This window comes from Nicotiana attenuata, chromosome 6 (genome assembly GCF_001879085.1).
Source record: "Nicotiana attenuata strain UT chromosome 6, NIATTr2, whole genome shotgun sequence".
Taxonomy (NCBI): domain Eukaryota; kingdom Viridiplantae; phylum Streptophyta; class Magnoliopsida; order Solanales; family Solanaceae; genus Nicotiana; species Nicotiana attenuata.
The window spans coordinates 55954249-55965016 of NC_031994.1; positions in this window are offsets into that span (position 1 = coordinate 55954249).

Sequence of the window (10768 nt, forward strand, 5' to 3'; positions counted from 1 at the left end):
CCATATCGGTTAGTCTTCGGCAAAGCTTGTCATCTACCTGTAGAATTGGAACACAAAGCCATGTGGGCTCTAAAAAGGTTGAACTTGGATTGGGGTGAAGCTGCAAATTTGAGGTTGACACAACTCAATGAAATGGAGGAATTCCGTTTCCATGCATATGAAAGTGCAGCTGTGTATAAGGAAAGGATGAAGTTCGTCCATGACAAGAAGATCTTGAAAAGGGAGTTCAAGTCGGGTGACTTGGTTTTGCTATTTAACTCCAGGCTCAAATTGTTTTCGGGCAAGCTTAAATCCAAATGGTCCGGTCCATTCAAAGTGGTAAGTGTCTCTCCTTATGGAGCTGTGGAACTGGCATCGGAAGATGGGTCCCGGACATTCAAGGTAAATGGCCAACGCATCAAGCAGTACCTGGGCACAGATGGAGAAAAACATGTGGTGGAGCAGCTGGCTCTAAAAGATGGTCTATGTCCGACGTTGAGTGAATCCAAAGGAACATCAACTTCGTCGTGCCGCGACATTAAATCAAGCGCTTCATGGGAGGCAACCCATGTGTGGTAACACTCTTTTGTTCTTTGAATTTTTAATTTTTGATAGATAGATTTTCTTGAGCAAATTAATGTGTGTGTTAGAGTGCAGGGGGTTCAAAAGATCACAACACATGGTGGGAATGCATGAGAAAGGTAAGAAAAATTGCTGTGTGAAGTTTGCTGCAAAGATGCGGTCGCATTTTAACTATGCGGACCGCATTTTGATCGCAAACCCAAGCAGTGAATTTGGCAAAAATTGGTTGTTAGAATGCGATGTGGTTGTGCACAATGCGGACCGTATTTCACTTATGCGATCGCATTGTGCACCGTATTTCTGACTCGTAAGGCATCTCACTTGAACCTACCGCATAACACATATGCGGTCGCATTGTGTGTTATGCGGTGCCCTACCTACCGTAGAATTGACAAGGTATGTGGCCGCATTCTCTCGTCTCTAACTTACTCAAAACAAAACAAAAACAAAAAGGAAAGTAAAAAGAACAAAGAAAAGAAAAAAAAATTAAGGGGGAAAAATACGAACAGCACAGGGAAGTTAACAACAAGGAATCGAATCGTTCAAGGTTCAAATCTTCAAACTCATCCCTGTAGTGTGCACACTAAGCCTCGCTGGTATGTACCCGTTCCCCACTCTTCTTGTTTACGATTCGCATTGTGTGCTCGTTGATTCTCATTCATCCCGTTCTGCAAATATGTGTTTATGTGTTGCTGTGTGTAGTTGTTTCTCCGTAGTTTAGTCGATTCTGGGTTGGAAATTATCTGCGGAAATGGGTCGAAGGAACTAGGGCCACCATTGCTGAGATGGTTTTTGAATCTCGAAGAAGAAGGCATATGCGGCCCGCAAAGTCAAAATGCGGTCCGCATTTTGGCCGCAAACCTAACCCTAGGTCTTTTGATGAAGATGGTGAAATGCGGTGACTTTGCGATCGCATAATTGATATGCGGACCGCAAAGCTACTGCAGAGTGACACAGACCACCCAATTAAGAGCATGCCCTTTGCGGTTGTTCTGCGATCGCATTCCCCACTTTGCGGTGGAGTCTGCGATCGCATTGTGTGATTTATGTTCTGGGCAAGTAAATTCCGCAATGGTTATGTGGTCCGCATAGTGGTTATGCGACCGCATAATTCACCACAGACTGAGACCATTTGAGATTAACAGATTTGCGATGAATCTGCGGGACATTGTGGTTTTGCGACCGTAGATCATGTCGCATTTTGAGTTTTTCTGTAAATTAATCTGTTCTTTCTCAGTATTGCTAGTGCTGACACTCATACTTTACCATTGTGCAGACATGGCTCCAAAGAAACACTCAGCCTCTGCATCAAAAGGGGCTTCCTCCAGTCGCCAGGAATCACAAGCAAAACGTTCACGGACGGAAGCAAATGTGCCAAACCCCTCCCAGTCTGATGAGGAGGAGGTCAGGCCCTCAGTCAATTTAGAGGCTGAAGAAAGAAGGAAACGTGGAGAGGACTTCCACCTCCGGTTTGGGGTTGAGGGGTCCAGGAAACTATACAGAGAAGGGCTCAACAAGCGCAAAATCCTGGCCGAAAAACAATTGAGCCTGATTGGGCTGAAAGACCAGTACCCCCACATCCTGGAGAACATAAAAGCACGGAGATGGGAGTGCTTCACTGAGCCACCCACTGAGTACAATGAAACCCTTGTGCGGGAATTCTATGCATCATATGGAGCCTCTAGGACAGCACACCATAAACGCAACAGGATTTTTGCTGAGACTGTCCTTGTTCGGGAACAGACTGTGTTTTGGGACAATCAAGCCATAAATGAAGTGTATTTCCCTGGATGGGATGAAAGCACTGCTGAGTACAAGGCTAAATTTGCGAATAGGGAGAATGAGCGCGGGTGGATTGCTTCGGTGATAGCGAAGGGGACCCCTGCTTGGATAAACCCTCGGCACAAGATATACAAGGAAGATCTCATGAGAGAGGGTCGCTACCGGCTCAGTTTTGTGACTTCTCGATTGGTGCCAACCCAGAATGAGACTGAAATAGCCATTGAGAAGGCTCTTCTCATTGCTTGTATCATGACGGGTATCAAGATAGATTTTGGAGATCTGATTTTCCAAGAAATAGGGATCCGAGCAAAGCAGCAGGCCACTTCACTTCCTTTCCCTTGCCTGATCACAGCTCTCTATAAAGCTGTGAAAGTTCCCCTCATGCCACACTATGACAAAACCGGAAAGGAGACAAGGGACATTGATATTACTCGTATCACTGAGGCTGCTGTCCCACCACAGGTTCAGATTCCAGATCCCCTTACTGCAGAGCCTTCCGATTCCCAAACTCCGTTGACTCCTCAGGTCACACTGGCATCAACTTCTACGTCCGAGCCTGCCTCTCAGTCCACCACTGTTCAGCCTTCTGTTGCCATCCCAGCCGTCTCAAAGCTTGGTCTCCTAGCTCAGCATGCCAATGCCAAAGTAGATCAGCTCTTGAAGACCTTACCCAACCTCATCAAACAAGCCCTGACTCCAATGCAAACCTCAGTGACAGCTATTCAGAAACAACAATTAGCGTATGAGAATCATTTGCAGCAACTTGAGTTACGGGTTGAGAAGATCGAGCGGGGTGAAGTTAGTGGGTTATCGGGCCTCAAGGAGGAGGTTGCTTCTATGAAGACCGAGCTCCACAAAATGCAGAACTTGGAGTTTGATCTGTCATCCCTCCTTCGATGGTGGTCAGGTTGCAGGCACAGCAGTTCCGGACTTGGGCCTTGACTTCTCTACACTTATGACTGATGGTACCCATCCTACAGTCGGGACTTCCCAACCTCCAGCTCCTCCTGTACGCATTGACATTCCTGATGAGGAGGTTTCCGGATGATCTACTGAGTCCGGGATGAGGAGGCAGATGAGGGTGAGGAGGAGGAAAGTTCATGGTCCTCGGAGGATGATGGCCCTCAGGAGAAAGGCAAGCAGGTTGTGGTTCCTACAAGTGAGGAGGTGGAGCAAGCAGAACTTCAGACAGCAATCGAACATTCGCTAGCAGATTTGGCCGCCCCTGCAGATTCATCGGCCACTCGGCCATCAGTGGGCGAGGCTAGCAGCTCACAGGTCCCAGCTCCAGCTCCAGTTCTTGCCCAGCCAGAGATCCCTACTACAGTCGAGGTCACTCCTCAGACCGAGCTCTCATCAGTCCCAGCTTCAGCATCGGAGAGCGACCCCGCCATCACTGAGCAGGCTACTGACTCCCATAGCGCTTAGTTCGCCTCAGGGAGCCCCTTGCACTCTATGCTTTTGTTTTTATGCATTGGGGACAATGCATGCTGTTAAGTTGGGGGGGTGGTGGTAGCCTTGTTAGTATTGTTGTGACATTGGTATTTTGTGACATTAGCAACTACTGAACATATGTGTATGTTGTGTTCTGTGTATGTTAGTATGGTTTCTGTACATAAGCTGTGTTGTGTAGTTCGTGATCATGTTTATATTAGTGTTTTTGTGATTTCAATGCATAAGTTATGGTACCCTTGTGAATAATACCCTTATGAAAAAAAATAGATAGTCATTCATCTTTAGTAATTAGCAATGAATTCCCCTTGGTTTTTCTTCGCCGGATTCTTTTCCAAGGGTGTAATAGTAGAACCAGGACAGTAGAATGAAACATCTAGACCTGTTTGGTGTAATTGTCTAGTCTCAAGCATGTGTGTCTGTATATAGCATATACCCTTCTAGAGAAAGATATCAACTGTGTAAACTTGAGGCTCGCTTTGTGACTCTATGTCTACCTAGAGTTATACTTGTACATATGATGGAAGCTTTGAGTTGCCAAGTGTTGACTCGAGGGCTTCAAACTATGTGAGCCAAACAGTTCGTGTGCCATGTGTGTGAGTTCTTTATGTAAATATTTCTTGTGTTTGCTTCTGCCATCTAGAACTTGCCCGGTTGGTCTTTCGATGCTTATAATAATTACACTTGGTTGGAGAGATGACCTTAGGCAGTCTTTGTGATCTTTCAAGCCAGTTAACCTTTCAAGCCACCTATTGTGCAGTTAATAATCCTTAGTCACCCCATTTGAGCCTTTAACCTTTTCTTTGGCTACCTCATTACAAACCTTTCCCTTTTTGTAAAATAATTCCCTCTTTTGAACCCGTCCCTCCTTGAACATTGAGAATGAGGCTAAAAGCCTAAGTTGGGGGTGTGATGTCAAAATGGAAATTGGTAAGGTTGTACATTGAGTGTAGGATCGTATACCTCAAAGTGTTTGTGCTAAATTATTCAATCTCCAAAAAGAAAACTTGTATATAAAAAAAAATCTTTGTATGTATATAAATTATGGAGCCTTGAAGAAAATGAGAGAGGTATTTAGGGTGGTTCTACATTGGGAACTAGATGCCAATGAGGCTTTGTGGGTTGAAAAGAAACATAGTGCAAAAGAATGAAAAATGTGAGTAGTGTTCAAGGAGGGTGAAGTCACTCGTATCCAAATGCGTATCCGACCCTTTCCTAAACCTACATTACAAGCCAAAAAAGTCCTTATGGGATCTCCAACCGAGCGTTCTTAGAATAAAGCGATGAATTAAAATAAGGGCAAGCCTATGGTATGGTATGTTGAAACACTTGAAACTCTTTTCCGAGAGTGAGTGTCTTTGTGAATTCGTCCCTTATTGTTTTGTTGTCATTGTATATAATGTGATGTTGGGACTTTTTTTCTAGTGAGAGGCACATGAACTGTAAGGTTGAATATAAGTTAAGCTTTGGAGTCAAATACAAGTGCACTCAGCTGAGGATAGCACTTAGTCATCTTGTCGGAGGCTCAAAATTCACAAGTTGATTAGCTTTCCCTGTATATATTGGTTGGTTCAGGAAGGGTAAAAAAATAGAAGTCACATGCTTGAAGTACTAGCAACAAACACCACTCATAGTCATTTTTTGTTAATGTTCTGTAAATAGAGTCTAGAATAGGATAGTGTCGTGTTAATTGCTTGAGGACAAGCAAGAGTTTAAGTTGGGGGTGTTGATGTGCCGGGGAATTTTGGCACATTTCAATACTAGTTGCTTAGATTTTAGCTTGTTTTAATGCAATTACCTCCTTTACTTATGTAATTTTGGTGTTTTTACAGTACATAAGGACTAAGGACCCAAGAGCATGGAAATGAATGCAAAAAGACAAGAAAAGAGCAAAATGTAGCAAAAATGCGGTTCTGCGACGCATTATGCGATCGCAGATCACATCTGCGAGCCGCATAATCGACACTCATATCGAAGACAAAAGCAGAGTTCTAGGCAAATCTCAAGTCAAGAATGCGGTCCATTATGCGACCGCAGAACCTGTCTGCGAGCCGCAAAGTGGACCGCAAACCAACCATGAAGGTTGCTGAAGGACGAATGTGCGATGCAAAACGCGATCGCATTTCTACAATGCGAACCGCAGATCTGGACTGCGATGAAGATCTGAAAACTAGGGTTTCAGTGTGCGATGGGGACGTCCAAAATGCGAACCGCATTTCACTTATGCGACAAGAATGCGGTCGCATTTCTGACCTGAAAGGGTATTTTTGTCCGTTTTCTGTCCCGATTTTCAGTCCACTATAAATAGCTTTATGATGTTTTTGTGGGCTCATCTTGTCTAGTTTTTGAGCTACATTCCAAGACTTAAATATTCTTCACTTTTGGCATTTTTTGGGTCAAGAATCTTCACTTTGTAAGCTTTATGGCATTTAATATTCTCTTGTTTTTGTATTTTAGCATGAGTAGCTAACTTTAAATACTAAGGTTGTGGACCCTAAATGGGTGTTATGTTAATGGGTGTTTAACATTGAATATATATATAATGGTTGGTTGATATTTATTTACTTCTCATTCTTCATTTATTGTTGGTGGTTGCAAACATTAACAAATGTCATTAAATTCTTGCTTTGCTTGGGAAAGTGGGTTAGAATTTGGAAGAAGTAAATATCAAAGACTCAAGGCTTGAAACCTTGTTTAATTAAATCGCTTAGGAATAAGTGGGTTTTATTTGGCATAAATTGATTGTTCTTAATTGCAACTCTTTTACATTTGGAAAAATTATAAAGAGAAAATACTACCCAACTATTGGGAAATATTGGGTAGTCATTTAGACATCATTTGCATATCAAAAGGACCTTCCGTTAGAAATATATCATTTTAACACCGATAGCATTACACTTCATTAAAGGGGACACAACCTTGGTTTCTTTAATCCAATTATTTACACTCTTAATATTCCAATTAGTTGTTATTTTAAAACAAACTCAATCCATACTCTTGTTACCGTTAACTGAGTAGAATTACGACTTTAGTCGAGCAACACACTATTCGAGTAACCTTTTCACATCTATTCCCTGTGGGATTCGACCCCAACCTTGTTGGGTTACTATATTTGACATCGACCGCCTTACACTATTTCTTCAAAGTGTAATTTGAGCGTATCACACAACCTTAGAACACTCCGCAGGAGATAACCCACCTGCTTTGCCTCCAACTAACATTTCTGTATACCTTCCACCATCACAAGCATTACGCAGTCACTCGATCTTCCTGAGTCTGGACTCATACAGCAACATGAAATTTACTTCTCAGTGAGTAATAAAGGTAAATAACAACTGAGCAGTAAGAAATCACGTAAAGCAAATCAACATGTTGTATAGAAGCAGTGTAAAACCTTCTGAGAAAAAAAACAATGAAGCTTTAAAATCTTTAGAACATCTTAGCTCAGTTTAAACCTCTTTTGAAAATGACTTTTTCAACAGTTACGCAAATGAATGCAAAACGGTTAGTGCCGATAAGCACAAAAAATTCGCCCCTCAGGCACAAATACCACAGTATAACAGGTAAAATGATAAGTAAATATGAAAGATGAACACATAAAGGTTCGCCCCTCGGGCAATATCTCATAACAGTACCAGCCCCTCGGGCTCACTCTTAGAACAATATCGGCCCCTCGGGCTCACTCTCAGAATAATATTAGCCCCTCGGGCTCACTCTCAGAACAATATCAGCCCCTCGGGCTCACTCTCAGATCACAATGGGTACCCACGCTCACTGTGGGTGTGCAGACTCCGGAGGGGCCCCTTACGACCCAAGCGCTATATCAAGCCACCTCGTGGCATCAACTCTCGGCATCACATCACTCAAGCCACCTCGTGGCATATAAATGTATCCCAGGCCCTCGACCTCATATCACTAAGTATATCCTCACATATGGCCCTCGACCACACTCAGCCCGAAAATCATCACAAGCCCCTCGGGCATTAGTAAAACAGTAGTTCTCAGCCCAAAACATCATTTAGAAATATCATTTAAGTCTCAAAACTGAATAAAAGTGGCTGAGTTGTAAAACAGTGGAAAACAACAGGACTGAGTTCAAGTAATAAGTCAAACAGTGAGGAAATAGTGATAAAAATCCCCAAAGGGTTCAAATAGTTGGCACGAAGCCCAAATATGGCAATAAACCCAAGTCATGATGATAACAAGTAAGTTTCAGTCAAATACGCGGTAACTTCATCAATCGGAACGGACCAAGTCACAATCCCTAACAGTGATCTACCACACGCTCGCTATCCGGCGTGCAAGTCACCTCAACATAGCACTATGATGTGCAATCCGGGGTTTCAAACCCTTGGAATATCATTTACGATCATTATTCACCTCGAACCGGCGAAATCTCTAGCTCGCGACGCCTTTGCCCCTCAAATCAGCCTCCATGCGCGTCGAGCCTATCCAAAATCAGAACGAATACATCACAGTATGCTAAGGGAACAATGCCCGAGCGAAAACAATCAATAACGGGCACAAATCCCGAAATTACCAAAATCCGAGCCCCGGGCCCACTTCTCAAAACTCAAAATTTTTCACATCAACAGGTTCCTTATCTCCTCACGAGTTCATACATACCAAAAGTTCTCAAATCCGACCCCAATTGGTATTTCAAATCCCCAAATCAAATTTCAAACTCCCAAGCCCTAGTTTCTTCCATTTTTAGCTTAAGTTCCATGAATTTCTAGGTAGATTTCACAATAGAAACGAGTATTGAGTTCAAAAATATTACCTCCAGGTGATTCCCCTTGAATCCCTCTTCAATTAGCTCTCCCAAGCTCCAAAATCGCTCAACAATGGAGGTTCTTAACCTCAAATCGCGGAATAGCCTTTTTAAAATATTCTGCCCAGCACTTAAAAATCCTTCTTCGCGAACGCGGTCAACCTATCACGAACGCATAGCTCAAACTTAAGTTGACCAATTTTACCTTACGCGAACGCGACATGCCAGTCGCGAATGCAATGCTTCCCCAGCCTTGACCTTCGCGAACGCGTCGCTTCCATCGCGGACGCGATGGCTTAATTCCATTGAAGCTCCAGCCGCTCAATCCTTCTATGCGAACGCGAGACCACAATTGCGAACGCGATGCACATTTCTCTCAGCCCTACGCGAACGCGTAGACTTCCTCGTGAACGCGGAGGCTAAATTTCCACCTTCTCAGCTGACTCTTCGCGAACGCGAGGGTCCTCTCACGAATGCGAAGAGTATAATGCCTGCAACTGCTGAAGACCAAAATCTGCAATTTTCTTCAACTTCAAATGATCCGATCAACCCTCCGAAACTCACCCGAGGCCCCCGGGACCTCAACCAAAAGCACCAACACACCCTATAACCTCATTCAAACTTGTTCCAATCATCAAAACACCTCAAACAACATCAAATCCACCAATTGACATCGAATTCAAGCCTAAGTTTTCTAAAAACTTCCAAAATACGCTTTCGACCAAAAACCCAACCAAACCATATCCGAATGACCTGAAATTTTGCACGCACATCCCAAATGACACAACGAAGCTACTGCAACTCTCGAAATTCCATTCCGACCCTCGGATCAAAATCTCACCTACCAACCGGAAATTGCCAAAATATCAACTTCGCCAATTCAAGCCTAATTCTACTCCGAACTTCCAAAACCCATTCCGATCACACTCCTAAGTCACAAATCACCTCCTGAAGCTAACCGAACCATCGGAACTCACATCCGAGCCCTCTAACACATAAGTCAACATCTTGTTGACTTTTCCAACTTAAGCTTCCTTAAAAGAGACTAAGTGTCTCAAACCTTATCAAAAATCATTCCGGACTCGATCCGACCAACCCGATACCACAAAATACGGATAACGAAGCATAAGGAAGCACAAATGGGGGAAACAAAGCGGTAACTCATGAGACGGCTGGCCGGGTCGTTACAATGATGCTAATTCCAAAAGTTTCACTAATATCATATTCGAATTTTAAATCCATTTCTTCAAGCTTGCTCAATAATGGTGAGTTACCTTTCGAATATAATTGTCACTACCCAAATCTTTTAAAATTAATTCTTTAACCACGATTTAGCTCCATCCACAGTAACAAAATCGAGCTTCTCAGCTGACAAATAAGAGGCGATTGTGTTGAAGAAGATAAATAGGGGAAAATGGCCTAATTTTCAAATCATATAGGCCAATAGGGAATTTTTTTATTTTGTGCCTCACACAAAAATTATTAATTGTATGAGACCTCTTTTTATCTCACAAAATTGTGGATCCATATCTTAAACTTTGAGGTACACAAAATTCGATAAAGGCCGAAAAGCACGACTCATTTTTATTAAACTGGGCCAAGTAGACTGTAAAACTATTTTCGACATTGTAAAGATATATACCCGAGAAACAAATAAAATTACAAAATAACTTAATTTTAAACCGATAATTTCAAAAATATAATGAATTCATGGTAAGAATCTAAAGGTTGAACTTGTCAAATATAAATTTTAGATCGACCACTACGTAATAGTGCACCTATTCTCTTGAAGTTCTGGATCCTTGCTTAATTGGAACAACAACAATGGCAACATATCCAATGTAATCTCATAAGTGGGGGTGATCACGCCCAACTGTGCCTTATAAAAAGGACAATGCGGACGTTGCAAATATAACCTGAGTATTGTGCCCAGAGTCGAATCCACAGAGAATTAACCTATCAATCACTATCTTTAGACCTACTAAACTCTTTAGAATCAATTTCCCAAACGTTGAGAATCACAGTTGATGGTGTTTTTAATAACTAAGATTAACAGTAACTAATAGCTGCAAATTAAAGATGCTAAGCTGTAAACAATAATGAGAAAGCGCTAAGGTATTGATTTCCCCTATTGATGGAATTCCTTCTGTTTATGTTTCATACAAATTCACCAACACATTCTATCAATCATGAACGCTCTTC